The sequence below is a fragment of the Delphinapterus leucas genome, chromosome 4 (assembly GCF_059928025.1).
Source record: "Delphinapterus leucas isolate spDelLeu-1000000601 "Yukka" chromosome 4, BTC_Dleu_Yukka2, whole genome shotgun sequence".
NCBI classification, from domain to species: Eukaryota; Metazoa; Chordata; class Mammalia; order Artiodactyla; family Monodontidae; genus Delphinapterus; species Delphinapterus leucas.
The window spans coordinates 94,579,076-94,600,346 of record NC_143132.1 but is presented as its reverse complement, the minus strand read 5'-3'; the positions used below and the strand labels follow the sequence as shown (position 1 = coordinate 94,600,346).

General features: G+C 38.4%; 1 long non-coding RNA gene across 1 annotated transcript; it reads left to right on the top strand.

Moving 5' to 3' along the window:
• Positions 1-4,966: 4,966 nt before the first annotated feature.
• LOC111175660 (uncharacterized) lies at positions 4,967-10,818 on the top strand. The gene is made up of 3 exons (XR_002644776.2): positions 4,967-5,591; positions 7,742-7,808; positions 9,409-10,818. It is a non-coding gene; the product is annotated as an uncharacterized LOC111175660 (long non-coding RNA).
• The last annotated feature ends 10,453 nt before the right edge of the window (positions 10,819-21,271 follow it).

The following is a 21,271-nucleotide window of genomic DNA, read 5'->3' as shown; positions in this document are numbered from 1 at the left end:
AAATGACCATTTTGAACATTTGTATGTGAAGATCACATTCTTCTCTGCTGTAAATAAAACTCAAACATTTGTCCCAAGTGACCCAGCTTCACAGGTGTACATCCTGAGAACCAGAAACATCTGGGTGAAGAGGGAGGGGAAAAACCTGCAATGTTCCAATCCCACAAAACTTTTTAGAAGACAAAGTGAGAGAAAGCTTTAAGAACAGCCAAAGCCTTTTGCAAAAAGAATTCCCTTGTGGAATGAGGGAAAATTTTGGAACAGAGGTTTCCCTGGGGCTGGAAGTGTTACTGGCCTCAAGAATGATCTGAAGCAACAGCACTGCTTGAGTCAGTGTGGATTCCAAGTTCAGTGCCTGCCAAATCCAGGATTTCTCCTCCTCAGCTCTGAAGACAAACCAGAGAGAAATTAAATCTGTTGGAGATCTGAGGTGCAAGGGAAAGTACATGTGGCTACAACGAAGAGAAGGAGTCATTTCTATTTATTTTTTAATACCAGGCTGCTCTTTAGTTGGTGTTCCTCAGATTCTTGCATAATAGTGTTTCATTTACTTATGTGTGGGTGTTGCTAGTAACCGTACACTCTTTTCTTCAATAAATAAGGCAGGTGGGACATTGCCATTAGAAAATATATTGATTTGCCTTTTTTTGAACTTGCAGGATAAAGACTAAGCCTGTTTGTTTCAAGATATCCACCTAAATAAACAGTAAAAATACTAAACAGTAAATATTTCTTAAACTTCAGCCCAGAAAACCGCTGCATTTTTAGAGTATTTTCTCCTCTATTTGAGTCCTTACTTCTTTTGCACCTGAACTGTGAAAAGAAAGAAAAACAATTATTCTTCCCATCCTGGCACAGCCTTTGTTTTTAATACCATCTTTGAAATGGCAATACCAAGGTCAACAGTGGCTTCTCTAAGTGGCAAATGATTTCCTCTTGCCAAAGGAGATAAAGGGTGAGGATGAAGGAACGTCTGGGGACTTCCCTGGTGGTTCAGTGGTAAAGAATCCACCTTCCAATGCAGGGGACGTGGATTCAGTCCCTGGTCGGGGAACGAAGATCCCACATGCCGCAGAGCAACTAAGGCTGCGCACCACAACTAAAGAAGAGAAAACCCACATGCCATAACTAGAGAGAAGCCTGCATGCTGCAACGAGTGCCGCAACAAAGATCCCACATGCCGTAACGAAGACCCGATGCAGCCAAATAAAAATAAATTTTAAAAGAAGGAACATCTGGCTTTCTGGCCCCAACACATGATACCAGGAGGATTATCTCTTTGATTCTTTATCCCCTTTAAATTCATCTCTTATCTCTCTAATATTCCCCTCCCTCAAAGTTCAGATTCAATCAATATTTACGTGTCCATCATAAGCCATTCATGTCATACACATTAATAGAGTGATTTACTCCTTTATTTAATAGTTAATTATTGAGCTTCTAATATGCACCATGCCCTATCTAGACTCTAGGGTTAAAACCACAAAGAAGAAAGGGTCTTTTCCCTAAAGTCTAAGGATGAACAATTAAAGCATGATTGGTGCTGTGATAGAGGCAAACACAAAGTAACATGATAGAAGAAGGGAAGAACATCTAACTCTGTTACAAGAAGACCATAGACAGCATCATGGAAAAAGTGATGAATAGGAGTAAACCCACAAGAGGGAAAGAACAGAGAAAAGCATGTGCAAAAGTCCAGAGGCAAGACACAGCAAGCAACCTTATGAAACTACAAATAGTTCAGTGTAGTTGAAGGATACATTGCAGGGAGTGGTGGTCATATCCTGCAGACCAGAGGGAGTCAGTAAAGAATGTTAAACAGGGTTGAGGGAAGGGGTATGATTATAGATTCAGAAAGATCACTGTGGGTTCAATGTGAAGACTGGAAACCAAGAGACCGTGGTAATCCAAAGAGAAAAGGACACCAAAACTCAGCTAGTGACACTGCAAGTGGAAAGGCACAGAGCTGAGAAATGTTTGGGGAAGGTAGAATGTTGAGGATCTGGCTCAGATCATGATTGGATGTAGGGGTCAGGGCGAAGGAGGAGTCAAGGACAATGCCCAGGAGAAGGAGCAGGTTTGAGAGGAGAAGTGAAGAGAAAAATTCAACTGTGGCCTGACTGAGTGGAGATGCCTGTGGGGCATCCAGGTGTAAACACCTAGAAGACCTTGTGAAATATACATCTGAGGCTCAAGAGAGGCTTCTGGACCACTGGCATGGTTTCAAGGATCATTAGCATGTAAATATTCATTGTAGCTATGAGAATGGATGGAATCACCTAGGTAGAGTATGTAATGGAAGGGAAGGGAACCAAGGTCAGAGACTTGAGGACACTGAGTTACAAGAAGGACAAGGGAAACAGTGTCCAAAAGGGGACTGAGAAGGGGCAGCCACAGGTATAGGAGGGAAACTAGGAGAATGTGGTTGAATAGAAGGCAAAGGAAGAGGACATTCCAACAGAGAAGGGAGAGATGGACGGTGTCAAATGCTGAGAGGTCAAGTCAGATAAGAAATGAGAATGTTCATGAAATTTAGCAAAAAGGAGACTGTTTGTGACTTGAGTGAGAGCAGGTTCAGAGGAGAGTTGTGGGCAGAAGCAGACTATAGTCAGTTGAGAAGGAAGGGAGGTAAGGAAGCTGCAGCAAATGTGAAGAGTTATTTCAAGAACTTGTGCTGTGAGGGGGAAGAGAGGGATAAGAGGAAAATGGGTGGGGGGAGGGAAAGGAGAGTTGGAGGGAGGATTTTTTTTTTTTTTAAGGTGAAAGAGACTTGAGAAGTCTTTAGATGGGAAGGATTTAATGAAAATGTCAATGTTGAAATATAGAGACAGGGTAATTGTTGGAGGGAAGTGCCTGAGGAGGTCCGAGGTGATGAGAACCTAGGTACAGGTAGAGAGGTTAGTCTTAGGGGAAGGTATGCACAGGTATAGAGACAGGTGGCGTGGACGGAGGGGTGGCAGGAAGGTGTGGGCATTCTTGTCTGTGGCTTACATGTTTTTGGGAAGTAGCAGGCAAGGTTATCTGAGGTCTGGGTGAGGTAGAAGTATGAAGGGGTGGAGTGGAAGGTTTCAGGTAAATGGAGGAAAAGGCTTATAAAGATGCCGTGGAGACTGAAGGAACAAAGCTGACCAGGGAAGCAGGAGTCCTGGGGCAGTGTTGATGGCCCAGGTGCTGTGGGAGTGAATCGGGAGTACACCCCTCCCAAGGGTTGGGTGATCTTCTCCAGCAGTGCCCCCAGCCCTGAGCACGAAGAAGGTAGACAGCTGTGAGTGGAAGAGTTTTGCCTGAAATTCCTGATGGAAAGACAACTTGAGAAGGCTGCAGGGGGAGCACAAAGTTCAGGAGTGAGCCAGCTTTCCAGGAAGTGGGGGCAGTGCCCATTATTTTTTGAAAATAATATACTGATATATTTTTACTCTAATTAACTCCCAAAGTGTAGGTCCTCCTGACTCACATACGAGATAGGCTGTCAACCGGGCATGAATACAAGCCATGTTGAAAATACTGAGGGGGGCACTTTTGATTATGACTGATTATGAAGTGCTGCTGGCATTTACTGGGTGAAAGTCAGGGATGTTAAAGGTCCAGCCATGCCTGGGACCGTCCCACCCAACCAAGAACTGTTACATATGGCAGTGCTACTCCCGTTGAGGAACACTGGCAGAAAACGTGGTGGCCAGCCTCCAAACCAAGCCCCCATTGATCCCTGCCTCCTGGCACGCACACACTTGTCCTGTCCCCGCACTCCCAACGTTGTACCGGGCTCGGTCTGTGTGGTGGACAGAATATGGCAGAAGTGAGTCACTCCTGGGATTAGCTTATAGAAGACTGCAGCTCCTATCTTGGTCACTCTTTCTCGATCACTCACTCTGGGGGAAGCCCTGTTGTGAGCAGCCCTGTGGAAAGGCCCTCTTGTGAGGAACTGAAGCCTCCTTCCGGGAGCCACATGACTGAGCTTGGACACACATCCTCTAGTTCCAGTCAGGTTTTCAGAGACTGTAGTCCTGGGCAAGAGCTGGAAGGCAACCCACCCAGCTAAGCCACTTCTGGATTCCTGACCCTCAGAAACCATGTGAGATTCTAAACATTTGTTGTCTTAAGTTGCTCCGTCTGGGGAGTAATTTAGTTCAGGGCAAGACCACACTTGATGGTCAGACACAGCAGACTCAGTCCATAGAGTTCTAACATGAGTCATGGGAATGGTAACTCAGGATATGACATAAAGGAAGTTTGTGTCTACTTAAAGAGAAAGGGGAAGTAGCAGCTCTTTGGGGGAGGAGGTGAGAAGATAAGGGAAGGAGAAGAAAAGGAAGCATTCAGGCACTTGGGTCCTAGGTTCTGCCTCACGGGCCACTCTAAGTGGCTGTACAGCTTGTTTGCTGCCTATGGGTGCCTGGCCAAGGAGCCAAGTAGTCAGTTTGAAACCAAAAGGTATTAAAATCTCTTTAACTGACAAGTTTATGCCCCATCCTACCTGCTCAGGGAATAGACTAGAGAGCTACAGGAAATAGTTTATAGAGAAATTTGTTAAAGCTTTTTTTTTTTACATTTTTCAATTTGTAATGGATTTCATTTTTGCCCCCACTGAACCATCAGTGCAGTAATTACAGTAATTACCTGATTCTTTTCCCCTGAAATTAAAAAAAAAAGAAGCATTAAATGCAAATACCCCATTCACTTGCCTTTAGATCAAATTCCCAGTGCACTCAGTCACCCCAAAGCATATTATCTAAATGGCAAAATGAGCAATATTGTATATTCTAGACTTCAAATAACCTGACCATGGACTATTGTGGATCTCTAGAAAAAATGCTTCTTAATAAAATGTGAGAAAGATCTCAAAGATTAATAAATGTGCTAGCATGGAGGGAGTTGAGGCTCTAAGTGCCTACAAAATTATCTTCCTCTCCATAGTAGAATGCAAAAAGGAAGGAAGGAAGAAGAGGGGACCAGAGAGGAAGATAATTCCACTTCTTAGCATTTATCCTTATTTTTACTTTGCTCCCTCATTCTTCATTTATATATTATATTCTCCCACCTTATCTTGAAGGAAATAATCTTTCTCAAACTGAAGTCAACAGACTATCAAGATTTTCAAGTTGTTCTTGGTGTCAACTCTTTAGAGAAGCGGGGGAGGTATTGTACTGGGTCAATGAACAACCAAAGAAAAATAAATCTATGGATGTGTAGGGACCTAGGGAGGCTCCCAAAAGATGAATAATTCATCTTCCTACTGGACTTGGAGTTACAGTTAGGAACCAGCAGCTGTTCCCAGGGTTAAGTCAATACTAAGGACTCTATGTCATCAGTAACAAAGTTCTGCAGCAAACACAGACACCCCCAGGACAGATCAGATGACAGGAGAGAATACAGGCCAGACCCCCACTAGCTAAGGCTTATCAACAATTCCTTAGTGAGAATAAACTGAAGGGTGACAGCAAAACTTTTGTTATGAACTCGCATTACCTTTAGACCCTTGCTAATCGAAGTGTGATCCATGGACCAACCATAGCAGCATCATCCGGGAGCTTGTTGGAAACATCGCATCTCAAGCTCTGCCTCAGACATGCTGAACCGGAATCTGCAAACAGGTGAATAATATGCACATTACAGTTTAAGAAGCGTTGTTTTGGAGTTCACTGAACAGAAGCATGTAAGATAATGCACATGCAGTTCTCAGCACTTTTGAGTGTTCATAGATTTCTGATTAAAGAACCCCTCTAGGTATGGTTACTCATAGAAATCTCATCCAGGTGAACTTTACCTGGCCATTACTGTCGAGATTTTGATATGCAGGTGAGCAAAAACAGATAAACAACACCCTCTGGAGATTTAGGTTTTAATAAATGTCTACCTGTGTCTGGGGGATGCTGCATGCTGCAAGACTACCTATTAAATACCACCTGGGGAGGGGTGGGAGGGAGAAGGGAGAGGGAGGGGATATGGGGATATATGTATATATATATATATATATATATATATATATATATATATAGCTATTCACTTTGTTATACAGCAGAATCTAACACACCATAGTAAAGCAATTACACTTCAATAAAGATGTTAAAAAAAATAATACCATAGTAACAATTTAGTATTTGTATATTGAACATTCATCCAAAAATCATTTATTGGACATGTACTATGGGCAGGGATCTAGTCTTAGAACACTGACCAAACCTGAAGTAAGTAATCTTTTTTTTCCAACTTAAACTACAACTCATAAAAGTCAAGATCTACACATAATTGAAAAGGTTTTAAATTAAGGAAATTAAAAAAATTTTACTCTCCTGTTTTTAAACAGTCAATAGGAAAATAAATTTTCTGTAGGGAAAATATTAGAAACCATAAAATATACACTTGAAATACACTTTCTGGTCAGTTCACATGAAATACCTGGGACCAGGAAAAGAAGAAAAATACACAAAACAAGGGAAAAAGCAGGAAGGCTCAAAGAAAGCAGATTAAGAATGTGTTAGTGAGAGATGAACAGAAGAGAGACAGAAGTATAAATAGAGTGAGGCAGGCACGGGTGCAATGGTATGTGAGGCATTAGGCACATTAGAGCTGCTTCTGTGATACCTGATATATCAGTACATTTGAGTTCAGAGTAAGAGATCACCTCCTGTCACTTCTTTTTATAAAATTCTGTAACCGTCCACAGTTGATCTTATCAAATATTGTTGACTCTAGAACTGAGGGGATGCAGCAGCCCTTTTGTGCTTAGAGGTACTCAGGTATCACCTCCAATTATAAGAGGATGATTAATTAATTGTCAACAAGGATAATTTGTGGAGTTCTAATATTTATTGTGCTCTGAAAGACCCCCTGTAAGGACCTTGTCATCTAACTATTAGTCATCAAAGCAATGATATAATTAGACTGCATCGGCATACTCTAATACAAGACTAGTAATCACCTATTCTTTTATAAAACATATCCAAGAATAGAGGTGACATCTCAGTAAATCCATGTAAAATTTACAGTTAAGATATTCTTCAGAAACCTAAAATTTATTTTAATAGAGGACCACATCAAACTGTCTGAGTGAAGAATAGTAGGACCCATTGGTTTTATTACCCCATGAGCATTAAAATTTTTTTTGTTTGGGGTTTTTTTTTTCACTCTTAAGGTAGAAATTTATATGGGCTACAATCTTCTCAAGGCTTACATTGCTGTAGGATGAAGTGACACATAGAAGATGGGTGCATAAACCTACTCACCCCCAGATTACATTTCACGCATTGTAACAATAATGTGCAAGGAAGCAAAGAGGCTGGCAAGTTCATAACTATAGAGCAATTTGAGATTTCTCATGCAAGTTATTCTAGAAATGCCAAGTATCTTGTTTATGACAGCCCAAGAATTGAAATATAGGTTGTCATGTTCACTACCGCACAGACAGCGCAGGGTGAAAGACTTTCATGTTTCAAATAAAACAAGTAGAGGGGGAAACAGGATTCATCTTGCTGAAGCTCTATAAGGCAAAGTTATGTGGTTCGTTGTGAATGGAAATAAAATATTCTATAGAAAGCAGAAAACATAGCTTTTAGGGAGATAGGCTGCTTTTTAAAAGATGAATCTGATTCCACAATGACATAAAAGCTGGAGTGTTATTTCCTAGTCCTTTTTACATTTTAACTGTCGCTGAAACTAAAGTAATGGAAAAATTATATTTGTATGTATAAAGTGACTATGAATTATCCATTCATTACACGCATTTTTCCCCTTATCTATTTAGATACAGTTATAGCCTTGCTTTCCATCATTTCAGAAAACAGGATGCTGGTCGATAAAAATCCAGTTGAGTAAGTACATATTCATTTTCTCTGAGTTAGTCTCTCTCTTACTTTGTCCTTCATTCTTTCCTCCCAGACTGGGCAGAAGATATGTATCCCAGAGATCTAACTTTCCTTTCCAAAAATTAGCAGGAACAATAAATAACTCTTTAACTAAAATTTCTACTGTTTTTTAGTCTCTGACGTTGTCATTTAGTAAAGAATTTTGTATGACAGATCACCAGATGTGCTGAATCTAGATAGATTAGTAAAATACTAGATAACAGCATTTGGCTATAACTGCACTTTTAAAAATATTGTTTATATATGCATATTTTATCCATGTGTGCTATATATGTATATCATTTTTATGAGATTGTCAGTTCCATAAGGATAGCGTCTGTCTTCTTCCTTCTGTGTTCCTGGAACATAGCATAGTTTCTAGCATAGAGTAAATGTGTGATACATTTATTTACTCATTGACTAATTTTTATTGAGCACCTACTGTGTTCCAGGCACTGTTTCTAGATGTTGGGGATATAGGATTAAAGAAGAAAAAGTTTCTGCTCTTATGGTGTTATATTCTAGTAGGGAATAACCAGCAAACAAATAAGTAAAACACATAGTATATACCCTGAGGAAAAAAATTAAACTGCATAAAGGATGGAAAGTGATGCGAATGAGATGCTACCAGATACTGGGTGGTTATAGTAGAAGCTGTGCTGTGCCACCCAGATCTCCCTTCAGCAAGAGACACTCATTCCCTCAGCTGCCATGAATGTTGGATGCTTGAGGGTTCACAGCTGAGTCCTCCCTAGGAACTGCTCTTGGTAGGAGGAAGCTACCTTGCCCAAGGTTACCCTCCTCTCTGGGGGCAGCCTGCATCTGATAATGACTTCATGCAGTGGTACAGATCTCTCTTGCCTCAACTGGAACAGTTGTGAGAGTTCAGCTCCAGAGCTCACTATAAGATCAGCTGAGGCCTCTGTTGTAACTGCATCAACAGTTCAGCATCTTCCACTTTTCAGTGTTGCTTCCTTCAACCTCAGCCATCACAGATATCGGTCCCATATATACTCCCCAATAAATCTCCTCATGTAAATCTCAGAGTGAGCAAGGGGATAACGGCATTTGAATTTTAATCCAAGTACAGTTGTCAAATAGGTACTTAATATGTCATTCTGGAGTTCAGGGAAGAAGTGAAGCTGAGGCTATGAATTTGGGAGTTGTCAGGGTAGCTAAAATAAAAATCACCTGAGGAGTAAGTGAAAATAGAGAATAAAAGAGGTAGTAGGATGGATTTTGGAGCTCTCCAATATTTACAGATCAGGAGGGATGGAAAGAAACAGCGAAGAAAATTGAAAAGAAGCAACCATTGTGATAGCAGGACCATGGAATGGTGTCCTGGTAACCAAGAGGGAAAAATGCTTCAAGGAGGAGGGGATGATCAACTGGGTCAAATGCTACAGACAGATCTAACTGATGAAAACGGAATTGATGATTAGTTTTTGCAGCATAGAGGTCATTGATTGTAGTTTCAGTGGAATGGTGGGAACAAGAGTATAATTTATTGAATGAGTATTATATGTCTTATAAGTTAAGATTTATTAAATACCTATTATATTAACAGGATATATCTGTACCTCTGTATTTGAGAAGGTCGGTGAACTGTATTCCCAGTGCCTAGAGCAGTGCCTGGCACATGGTATGTGCTGAATGCATATCTTATGAATGATGAATTACATGCTGCCATTTTTGGTGAGTACACACCATTACTGATCTAATGGTATAGAATTTTAAGCATAAAAGGAGATTATAATTTTTCCTCTTAATTCAACTACCCCTTTTTACAATCGTGCAAGCCATGGACTAAGGTGGGACCAGAATTCAAACCTCCAAAGTTAAGTTCTTCATTTTATCTACTACAACATCCTGGCATATGAAACATTTGCTTTATTTAACTCTGTGAACCTAAAATCACCTTCAGTTCAAAGTTGAGAAAAATCAAAACATTTTTTCAGAATGTTCGCGGGTTTTTTTACCATCTTTATTGGCGTATAACTGCTTTACAATGGTGTGTTAGTTTCTGCTTTATAACGAAGTGAATCAGCTATACATATACATATATCCACATATCTCTTCCCTCTTGCGTCTCCCTCCCACCCTCCCTATCTCACCCCTCTAGGTGGTCACAGAGCACTAAGCTGATCTCCCTGTGCTATGCGGCTGCTTCCCACTAGCTATCTATTTTACATTTGGTAGTGTATATATGTCCATGCCACTCTCTCACTTCGTCCCAGCTTACCCTTCACTCTCCTTTTGTCCTCAAGTCCATTATCTGTCTGTGTCTTTATTCCTGTCCTGCCCCTAGGTTCTTCAGAACCTTTTCTTGTTTCTCTCTTTCTGACTTACTTCACTCTGTATGACGGTCTCTAGGTCCATCCACCTCACTACAAATAACTCAATTTTGTTTCTTTTTATGGCTGAGTGATATTCCATTGTATATATGTACCACATCTTCTTTATCCATTCATCTGTTGCTGGACACTTAGGTTGCTTCCATATCCTGGCTATTGTAAATAGGGCTGTAATGAACATTGTGGTATATGACTCTTTTTGAATTATGGTTTTCTCAGGGTATATGCCCAGTAGTGGGATTGCTGGGTCGTATGGTAGTTCTATTTGTAGTTTTTTTGTGTGTGGTATGCGGGCCTCTCGCTGTTGTGGCCTCTCCTGTTGCAGAGCACAGGCTCCGGACGCGCAGGCTCAGCGGCCATGGCTCACAGGCCCAGCCGCTCCGTGGCATCTTCCCGGACTGGGGCACGAACCCATGTCCCCTGCATCGACAGGCGGACTCTCAACCACTGCGCCACCAGGGAAGCCCTATTTGTAGTTTTTTGAGGAACCTCCATACTGTTTTCCATAGAGGCTGTATCAATTTACATTCCCACCAACAGTGCAAGAAGGTTCCCTTTTCTCCACAACCTCTCCAGCATTTATTGTTTGTAGAATGTTCAAATATTTATTCACCCAATCCCTCAATGAGATCTCTTAATGCTTCTAAATAGATTAAATTGTATGAAACTTTCTAATTAAAAGTTTACTTTTTAGCAGCAAGGTCCTACTGCATGGCACAGAGAACTATGTTCAATATTCTATGATAAACCATAATGGAAAAGAATATTTTAAAAAAAACATATATATGTATAACTGAATCACTTTGCTCTACAACAGTAATTAATACAACATTGTAAATCAAATATACTTCAATAAAAAATAAGTTAAAAAAAGAGTTTACTTTTTAATTCTATGTTTTCATTGGTAAAATACTGAGGAGTCTACATTGTGCTAAAAGTTTCCATTTTACTTAGAAAAGTAACTCTTTGAAATACAACAGTATGGGATTTAGGACTTATTCTCCTCATTCCAAGCAAAAAGTTTCCTTGCTTGATTCTTTTCAGTTAAATCTTTTTTTTTAATTTATTTTTTTATACAGCAAGTTCTTATTAGTTATCTATTTTATACACATCAGTGTGTACATGTCAATCCCAATCTCCCAGTTCATCCCACCACCACCACCACCCCACTGCTTTCCCTCCTTAGTGTCCATACATTTGTTCTCTACATCTGTGTCTCTATTTCTGCCCTGCAAACTGGTTCAGTTAAATCTTTAATACAGCAATAAAGCATAAACCGTATCATTTGAACAAACTTTAAAGCTCTTTTGTGTACATGGTGATTCTCTTGAAAAATGATTTTGGTTGATGCAATTTGAACTGAGATAAATGTATGTTGTACTAGTCACTTGTACTCCAAAGAGTCTAGTTTATTTTCAAATAATCTAAGTATTTAACATCAAAAACCAGGCAATAAAAAAATGCAATATTGTGAAATTTTCTAATTTATTTTATAGAGAGAGATTTTGAATGTTGTACTCATAAAAATACTAGTTGTGGCTAACATCACTGAACCAGCCTTGGCAGAAACTTCAAAAAGCAACTGTCAAGTGCAGAAAAATAGAGATTAGATTAATAAAATTTTATTCTGTTAAGTTTTACTAATCAATGCTGCTGATGCCGATGCCAACATCAAAAGTGTAATTTACTTGTCTCATTGGCTAATATGTTGTAATATTTTTTTCTGGAAGTGTCAGTCTAAGAGAAAACAGAAAATGTCAGCTGTATTCAGTTTGGTCATGGAGACAATGAGCAAGCATGATGTAAGCCTATTTATTTTAGGTCTACCCAGGCCAAGTTAAAGAGAAAGGAAGCCATTATGTAGATCATTCGGCCTTCAAAACTTGCTATGGAACAAAAACAGGGTTTTTATTTTATTTTATTTATTTTTATTTTTGGCTGCGTTGGGTCTTCGTTGCTGTGCACAGGCTTTCTCTAGTTGCGGCGAGCGCGGGCTACTCGTTGCTGTGGCTTCTCTTGTTGCGGAGCATGGGCTCTAGGCACGCGGGCTTCAGTAGTAAAACAGGGTTTTTTAAATGATTCAGTGTACTTCAACAAAGTTTATATCAAATAATAAAAAAAGATTCATTTGCAACCACTCAATGTAACAACTGAATTAGGCAAAGATGCAAAATCCACTGGATTAAAGGTAGTTGGAAAACAAGACATTCATTTGGCTTTAAAGACGCATCCTACATATTACTTATTAATTACAATGGTAAACGGTACTTTTATAGTGGAAAGGTGCTGTAGACACACACATACATGTTTATACACATATATGTATAAATACATAACTTCTTAAAAATTTACATACTTCTCTACAACTTGTTTTTCTTTCTTTTTTTTTTTGAGGTAAAATTGACATGTAACGTTGAATTAGTTTTAGGTGTACAACATAATGATGAGATATTTATATATATTGTGCAATGATCACCAAAACAAGTCTAGTTAACATGTCACAGTACATAGTTACAAAATTTTTTTCTTGTGATGAGAACTTTTAAGATCTACTCTTTTAGCAACTTTGAAATATGCAATACAGTATTAACTATAGTGGCCATGCTGTAGATTACGTCCCTATGACTTGTTTTATAACTGGAAGTTTGACCTTTTGACCCCTTTCACCAATTTTTCCCACCCCCTTCCCCCCTCTTCAACTTGCTTCTCTCAGGCAGTAATACCTGGTAGAATTTCCAAATCAACTAGTATTGCTCTTAATTTGCTGTCTCTAACTCTTTCAATGGCTGGAAAACATTCCATGGTTGTGGATATAGTGTGACTTATTGAACCAATTCCTCCTTCGAGGTGCATTTACTTTCTCACCCCCAATTTGCCACCTCTATACTCAATGCTATAAAATAAGCATACTTGTGCATATATCATATGGCTGGTCCTTTTTATCAATGAAATTAATATCTAAGAGTGGATAAAAAGTTTTATCTGTATTAATACATATTACCAAATTACTTTTCAAATGAGATAACAGTTCACAGTATTTCCACAAGAAATATATGAGATTATTTTTCTTCCTCAATCTTATTCCCACCAACAGTAGGTATTATTGCTCTGTAATTTTCCGACTTTGATGGAGTAGAAAGAAATACTTTATCAGGGCTTTAATTTGCATTCTCTCATCATGCTTCAGTTTATGCTTTTTAAATCTATATTTATTGATTATTTGTCTTTGCTCTTCATATTCTTTGCTAATTTTTCTACAGGATTATTTTTGCATTTCATTAATACCTAAGATTACCTTGTATTACTAGAAATATTCATGGTTTGTCATCTGCTGAAATTTTTCTTTAAATATATTATTTTCTCAGTTGATCTTACTTATGGCATCTTTGGCCATACAAGTTTTAAAATTTTATACATAAATATATGTCTTTATATAGAAATACACCTTAAGATTTTCCATCTTAGTTAAGAATGCCTCCCACACCCATAGAGGGAAAAAATTATTTACCAGTTTTCTTTGTATATGTTCTTTGCTTTCCTTATCCAATTTATTTCTAATTTTTTATATTTCAGTTTTTAATTTTTTAATAGTTTTATTGAGGTATAACATACATACCATAAAATATCCAGTGTAAATGTACAATTTAATGTTTTCAATGAATTTATACAGTTCTGCATCCATCACCACAAAATTCGATTTTAGAACCTTCCATCATGCCAAAATGTTTCCTTATGGCTGTTTAGTCAATTCTTTCTCCCATCTCAGTCCCTGGCAACCACTGATCTGATTTCTGACTATAGATTTGCCTTTTCTGAAAAATTCATATCAATGAAATCATATATAAATGGAATCCTATAATGTGTAGCCTTTGGTTTCTAGCCTTATTTTCTTAGCTTAATGTTTTTGAGGTTGTATTAGTTTCCTGAGGTAGTAACAAATTACCACAAAATGGGTAGCTTAAAACAACAGAAATTTATTGCCTCACAGTTCTGGGAGCCAGAGTCCAAAATCAGGGTGTTGGCAGTGCTACATATTCCCCTAGAAGGCTCTAGAGGGGAATCTAGCTTACTTCTTCCAACTTCTGGTGGCTGTCAGCATTCCTTGGCATTCTTGGCTTAACGACCACATCACCGCAATCTCTGTCTCCGTGTTTACACAGCCTTTTGTGTGTGTATTTGTCTTTTCCTCTTCTGTCTCTCAGATCTCCTTCTACCCTTTCTATAAGGACAGTTGTCATAGAATTTAGGACCCACCTGAATAAATCAGGATGATCTCCTCATCTCAAGATTCTTAACTGAATTACAGGTGTAAAGACCCTTTTTGGCTCCAGAAATAAAGACATGAACAATCTTTTGGGGCCACCATTCAATCCACAACAGAGGTTCATCCATGGTGTAGCATGTATCACTACTTCATTTCTTTTTATTGCCAAATAACATCCCACTATATGGATATATCACATTTTTTTATCCACTCTTCAGCAGATGGATATTTGGGTTGTTTCTACTTTTTGGCTATTATGAACAATGCTGCTATGAACGTTCACATGCAAGTTTTTTTGTGTGAACGTATTTTCAGTTCTCTTCGGTGTTTATCTAAGAGTAGAATTGCCATCATATAGTTACTCTGTGTTTAACCTTTTTTAGATACTACCAAACTGTTTTCAAAGTGACTGTACCATTTTACACACCCATCAGCAATGTATGAAGGTTCCAGTTTCTCCATAACCTCTCCAACGTTTGTTATCAGCTGTCTTTTTTATTACAGTCATTTTTTTAAAGATTTATTTATTACTTATTTATTTATTTTGTTTATTTTTGGCTGTGTCAGGTCTTAGTTGTGGCACGTGGGATCTTCGTTGAGGCATGCAGGATCTTTCGTTGTGGCATGTGGGCTTCTCTCTAGTTGTGGCGTGCAAGTTTTTTCTTCTCTAGTTGTGGCACGCGGACTGGGCAGGTGGGCTCTGTAGTTTGTGGCACGCAGGCTCTGTAGTTGAGGTGCACAAGCTCAGTAGTTATGGCACGCGAGCTTAGTTGCCCCGCAGCATGTGGGATCTTAGTTCCCTGACCAGGGATCGAACCTGTGTCCTCTGCATTGCAAGGCGGATTCTTTACCACTGGACCACCAGGGAAATCCCAATTACAGTCATTTTAGTGGGCCCTAAAGTGGTTTTTGTGGTTTTAATTTGTTTATTAACTAGCTCTATCCACTTAGAGAGCCTGGGAGCAGTGATATCTCAATAGCAATGAGCACACCTAGTGCCCAGATCTTGGTTTCTAAATACATTTTCTTTTAAGGTGAATCAAGCCTTCTTCTGGAAATGGCTGATTTCAAGGCCAAGGCAGGGAAAGTAAAAGATAAGCCTGGAACATCTTGCTGTGACAGAAAGTAAGGTCATGATCACAGAAAGATGGGGATCTACCGAAAAACATAGAAACAAGCTTTAGATGCGCCCACTGGCCAAAACATGGAAAAATTTGATCATCAAAATAAATAATAACAGGGCTTCCCTGGTGGCGCAGTGGTTGAGAGTCCACCTGCCGATGCAGGGGACATGGGTTCGTGCCCTGGTCCTGGAAGATCCCACATGCCACGGAATGGCTAGGCCCGTGAGCCATGGCCGCTGAGCCTGTGCATCCGGAGCCTGTGCTCCGCAACAGGAGAGGCCACAACAGTGAGAGGCCCGCATACCGCAAAAATAAATAAATAAATAAAAATAATAATAATAGTAAAGGATTGCAACCTATTGAATAAAATAGGAATGCTTTAGTCCATACAATTTAGGCAAAAGCATTGCAAGAAACTAAGGAGTGAAAGTTGGACAGGGGACAGGATATTTACTAGTGTCAAAGTATCTTCCCACAAAAATACTTATTAATTACAAAGGGAATAAGAGAAACTTTATAGTGGAGACGTCTGGGCAATGCCACCTTACTCTAGTGAGCGAACTACCAGACATGGGGCAAATGAACTTCAAGTGCCCCTCAAGGGGATGCAACATCACACATCGTTCTATGAATATGTGGTTCCTGCCCAATACACATGATCTTCATGTTATTGTGAAGACACATCAGACAAGCACAAGGAGTCTACAAAATAAATGGCCTGTGATCTTTTGAAATATTAAGGTCATGAGAGTCAAGGGAGGGCTGAGGACCTGTTCCCAGAGACTAGACAAAGCTAGTTGCAACACATGATCCTGGATGGATCCCTCTCCTAAAGAATGTTACTGGGAGAGTTGGCAAAACTTGAATAATGTCTCTGGGTAAAGGGTACATGAGAGTTCTTTGTACTGTTCTTGTACTGTTCTGTGAGTTTGACGTAATTTCAAATGAAAAAGTATTAAAATTATGTTGTTAGAGTTCCTGAGAGTGTACTATTGGAATAAACCCTTTTCGATCACATGGATTACTATTTGACATTCTCTTTGTTGGGTTTTGGTATTAAAATTCTCCTGGTTTCATCAAATGAATTGGGGTGCTTCCTATTTTTTTCTAAGATCTTGCAATTATTTACTTTAAGTTTTGTTAGAATTCAGATATGAAGACATTTGATCCTGCTGCCTTTGTAAATGCTAAATCTTAAATCACTTAAAAAAAACGCTTATATAGCGGTTTATTCAAGTTTTCTGTCTTTACTTGGATTGTTATACATATTGTTTGCTAGGAAATCATGTAGGTTTCAAATTTATTATAGAGTTGCACATAACGTTTTATTTCGTTTGTTCTCTTTGGCATTTGTCTTTATGTACTCTTTCTCATTCACAATCTTGTATGGTTTTTACTCTCCCTGTTTTCCTTAATCTCAAATAAAAATGGTTTCTCTTTTTGTGTGTTACTCATATGAAGTGATTTTTGAGCTTTTTATTTTTTATACTGTTTTTGTTTTCTATTTCTTTAATTTCAGGTTTTCCCTCTCTTAATTCCCCCTTCTTAGTTTTTTTGTTGTTGTTCTAATTTTGTAAGTGATCATAAAGCTTCTATATTTTAATATCTTTATTCCTTAATAATAAATAATTTAAGGTTATAAATTTTTTCTGTGAATGTGGCTTTTACCAAATGCCATAAACTTTAGTAGGAAATGTTATTTTCATTGCTTTCTAGATAATTTTAATTTTTTCATTGTTTTATTGATGGTTTTTAACATTTCTTTCAATTCAGGGAATATATAGATATATACTTCTTGATTGCAATGTAGCTGAAGTTTTTGTATCCTTTTTATTTATTTTTAAATGTAGTGGGTTATGATCAGGAAATCATAATGAGGACGTTTTTAAAGAAAAGCACATAAGTAACTTTTAGAAGTCTTCCATGGAATATATTTTTTAAAAAAAGGAATTTCTTTGAGGAACTTAAAGTTCTCTCTAAATCTTAATACAGTTGGTTCTCATTATTCACAGTAGTTATGTCCTATAAAGACACTGTGAAGACTGAACCTTTGCTCCTGTGGGAGATACAGGGCTAGATTCCTGTGAACCTCTGGTTGCAACATCTTTGTCAACTGGTCAATACATAACCTTCTTTATGTGTTTCTGTTTAAAGACTCCTTATTTAATGTGTACTGGTGACTCATTAACATTGATTCCACAGCCAGTATCACAGAAGCTCATGCCTAGATGAAGTTTATCTACCATATTTATTGCCTCTGCAAGGCACATCACAGCCTTCTTGCATGTAGGACCCCAGACGGCACTTTGGCACTTGGGGGACCAATCTAAACAGTGAAGTCACCAACAAAAAGCACCCAAATGCCCAAATTCTGATACGAAATAGACTGGGAAGAGGACACTTCTATAATATGAGAGTTGAAATAAGAAGGCAGAGTGTCACCTTATTTGACCTCAAGTTTTTCACTGCTCTGCACGTGTCTGTGAGGGATGGAAAAGTTCTGTAAATATTGATCTGGGGGTTACAAACACATTTTCACAAGGGGGCAAATTCACAAATTCTGAATTTACAAATAATGAGGATGACTGTATCCATATAAAACAAGCTTTGTGATTGTATTATTTAATTCCTCTATGTCGTTTTCTGTCTGTCTACCTATATCTACTTGTCTGTCTATCAGAACTGGCCAATTCTGATATTCAAGTCCTTTACTGTAATATTTTATTTAACAGTTGAGTTTCTAATAATTTAAAAAATTTGTTTAGCTTCTATGTTGTTTCATGTATAAAAACTTAGGATTGTTTTATTTTCTTCATAAATTATGCTTTTTATCATTACAAAGTGTCCCTCTTTTCTGTTTAGAGATTTGAAACTCAAATTCCATGTTCCATGGTATTAGTAACACCACACCTGTTTTAAGATTTTGCTCTTTGTTTACATTTCATTAATTGTTACTTGTCCTTTCCCAGCTGTCATAAAATCAGACAGATATTTCCCTAGTATTTCATGAAAAGAAGACACCAACTTTTCCCCAACTGAGAATTTCCATTACTCCATTATCGCTCTTCACCCATGATATTCAACTTGAAGAAGACTTCAGTTGCAATTTCCTCCTTATTCTCCTCCCAAGAGTTGAAGCCTTTGGAATATTTTTGCTTCCTTCTTTCTCATGCCCCTCCTCACCACAATTCTTTAGTTTTCCTAAGGTGGTTTAGTTCTTTAAATTCCAGATTATTATTAGAAGTTTCCTTCTTAGTACAATTCTCTCTTTCTAGAATCTTTATTTAGTTACACATTCCTCGTCTATCATTGTTCAGCTATTTTTAATTAAATATCACAAGTCTGTTGCTCACTATGGCTTTCTCTCTTCTTCAAGTCTCTATTTTGTTAGTTTGCTTGTTTTCAATTAATAAAGTCTTTTTCTAGTATTTTTCCCAGATGAGTAATGAGATGTGTGACTTCTCTGAATCCTTATGTATCTGTAAACATCTTTCTTCTACCCTAACAGATGAAATACATTTTTAAGTTGAAAATGTATTCCATTGTCTTCTAGCTTCCTAGTGTTGCAAAGGAGAATTTCATGACAGTCTAATCTTTTTCCTTTATAAGTAACTTACAGGGACTTCCCTGGTGGCACAGTGGTTAAGAATCCGCCTGCCAATGCAGAGGACACGGATTCGATCCCTGGTCCGGGAAGTTCCCACATGTCGCAGAGCAGCTAAGCCCATGCGCCACAATTACTGAGCCTGCACTCTAGAGCCCGCAAGTCACAACTACTGAGCTTAGGTGCTGCAACTACTGAAGCCTGTGCGCCTAGAGCCGGCTTCTAGGCTCCACAGCAAGAGAAGCCACTGCAGTGAGAAGCCCGTGCACCGCAATGAAGAGTAGTCCCCGCCCACTGCAACTAGAGAAGGCCTGTATGCGGCAATGAAGACCCAAGGCAGCCAAAACTAAATAACTTACAAACTTTTACACAAAAAGAATAAGATTTTTCTCTTTATCTTTGGAGCTCACAATTTTTAGCAGGATATGTCTAGTCATATATATGTGTATATACACATTTGAAGAAATATTATATATGCATAAATAGGCATAGATAGATGTGTGTATATATCTATAGCTATCTATATATATGATGACAAAGATAGATATAGATATAGACATAGGCATAGATATAATCTTTTCTCATCATTCCTGCCTGAAACTTGGTATCCTTTCTTCAATCCAGGGAAATATTTTTGTTTGCATGCTTCATTTTGTTTTATTTAAATATGTCCTGTCCTTCATGTGCATCATCTTCCCTTTCTGTAACTCCAGTCTCATGTCAGTGTCCTTAAACCTCTCTTCCATCTCTGTATTCATGATTTACATTTTTTTCCTCTGAGCTTTGTAATATTCTTGCATCCAATTTCCAGGCTACTAGTTGAATTTCAACAGTTACTATTTTCTTCACTAATGAATTTTAAATTTAAAAATCATGTTTTTGTTGTTGTTTTTATATCAAGAAAGTCTATTTTGTGTAGCCCTTGTATCTCTTTAGGTAGTTCTATTATCCTTTCTGTCCAAGTTTTAAGTTATGTTCTCTGCCCTCCAGCAACTGTAATTCATAGATAGCCTGTTCTGAATGTTCAGCTTGTTCCACTCTCTGGCTGCTTGGTCTTGAGTGATCTGTTCATCAGAGCTCAGCTCCAGCTGCTGGTGTATGTCACGCAGTGACAGTTCAGTGAATGGTGGCCTGCCCAGAAGTCTCTACCCCTGAGGACCGATATGGTGACATCAGACAGGCTGTCTGTGCCCTATCTTCTCATGCTCTCCCAGGAGAGAGATGACGCAGACTACCTCTCTAGCCACACCTGAGAGCCAGGAAGAACATGCACACTTCCCTGGGTGGAGGGCAATCTCTCATGCCTAACTTCACCCATTTGATCCTTTTGCTTGTGTGTATTTTCTTTGCTACAACTTTATTTGTATGTTTTTGAAAAAGTAATTTAATCTGAAATGCCCCTGTTCTTTTCTTTCTGCTTCTAAGCTCTCTTTTTCCTTAAGATAAGAACAGACTATACTATAACTCCTCTGCTACCGACCCCCCTCCTTAGTGAAATTAAGGAGGGGAAGAAAAGTTCCTGGGGAAGAAGGAGGTTCTATTTGACATGAGGGGTTATCATTTAATAACTGAGAAATGTCAAATTTACATGAAACTTCAGTAATGTATTGGTTTAACATGTACGTTAAAGAAAGATCGGGGCAGAGTTTGAAAGTGGAGCTCAGAATGAACCTATAGTTCATGTAAGGACCTGTTTCTGGAGGAAAACATATGAAAATGATTATTGCCATGTTTACAAGTCTTGTTTTGAATAATGAATTAACATTTTAAATTGGCTTTTGGAAAAAGTGAAGCCCAGATAGATTGTTTTGCTAGATTGTGGTCCTACCTACAACTCTGTTAGGAACATCAAGTTCTGTAGCCTCCAAGAAGTGCTAGGTCCTTAGAGGAAACATGTGTTATTTCTTTTTCTTTTTTTTTACTTTACTTTTTTATTGAGGTAAAATTCACACAACATAAAATTAATCATTTTAAAGTGAACAACTCAGTGGCGTTTGCATTAAGTACCTTCCCAATGTTGTGTAACTACCACCTCCATCTAGTTCCAAAATATTTTCATCACCCGAAAATAAAACCCTGTATCC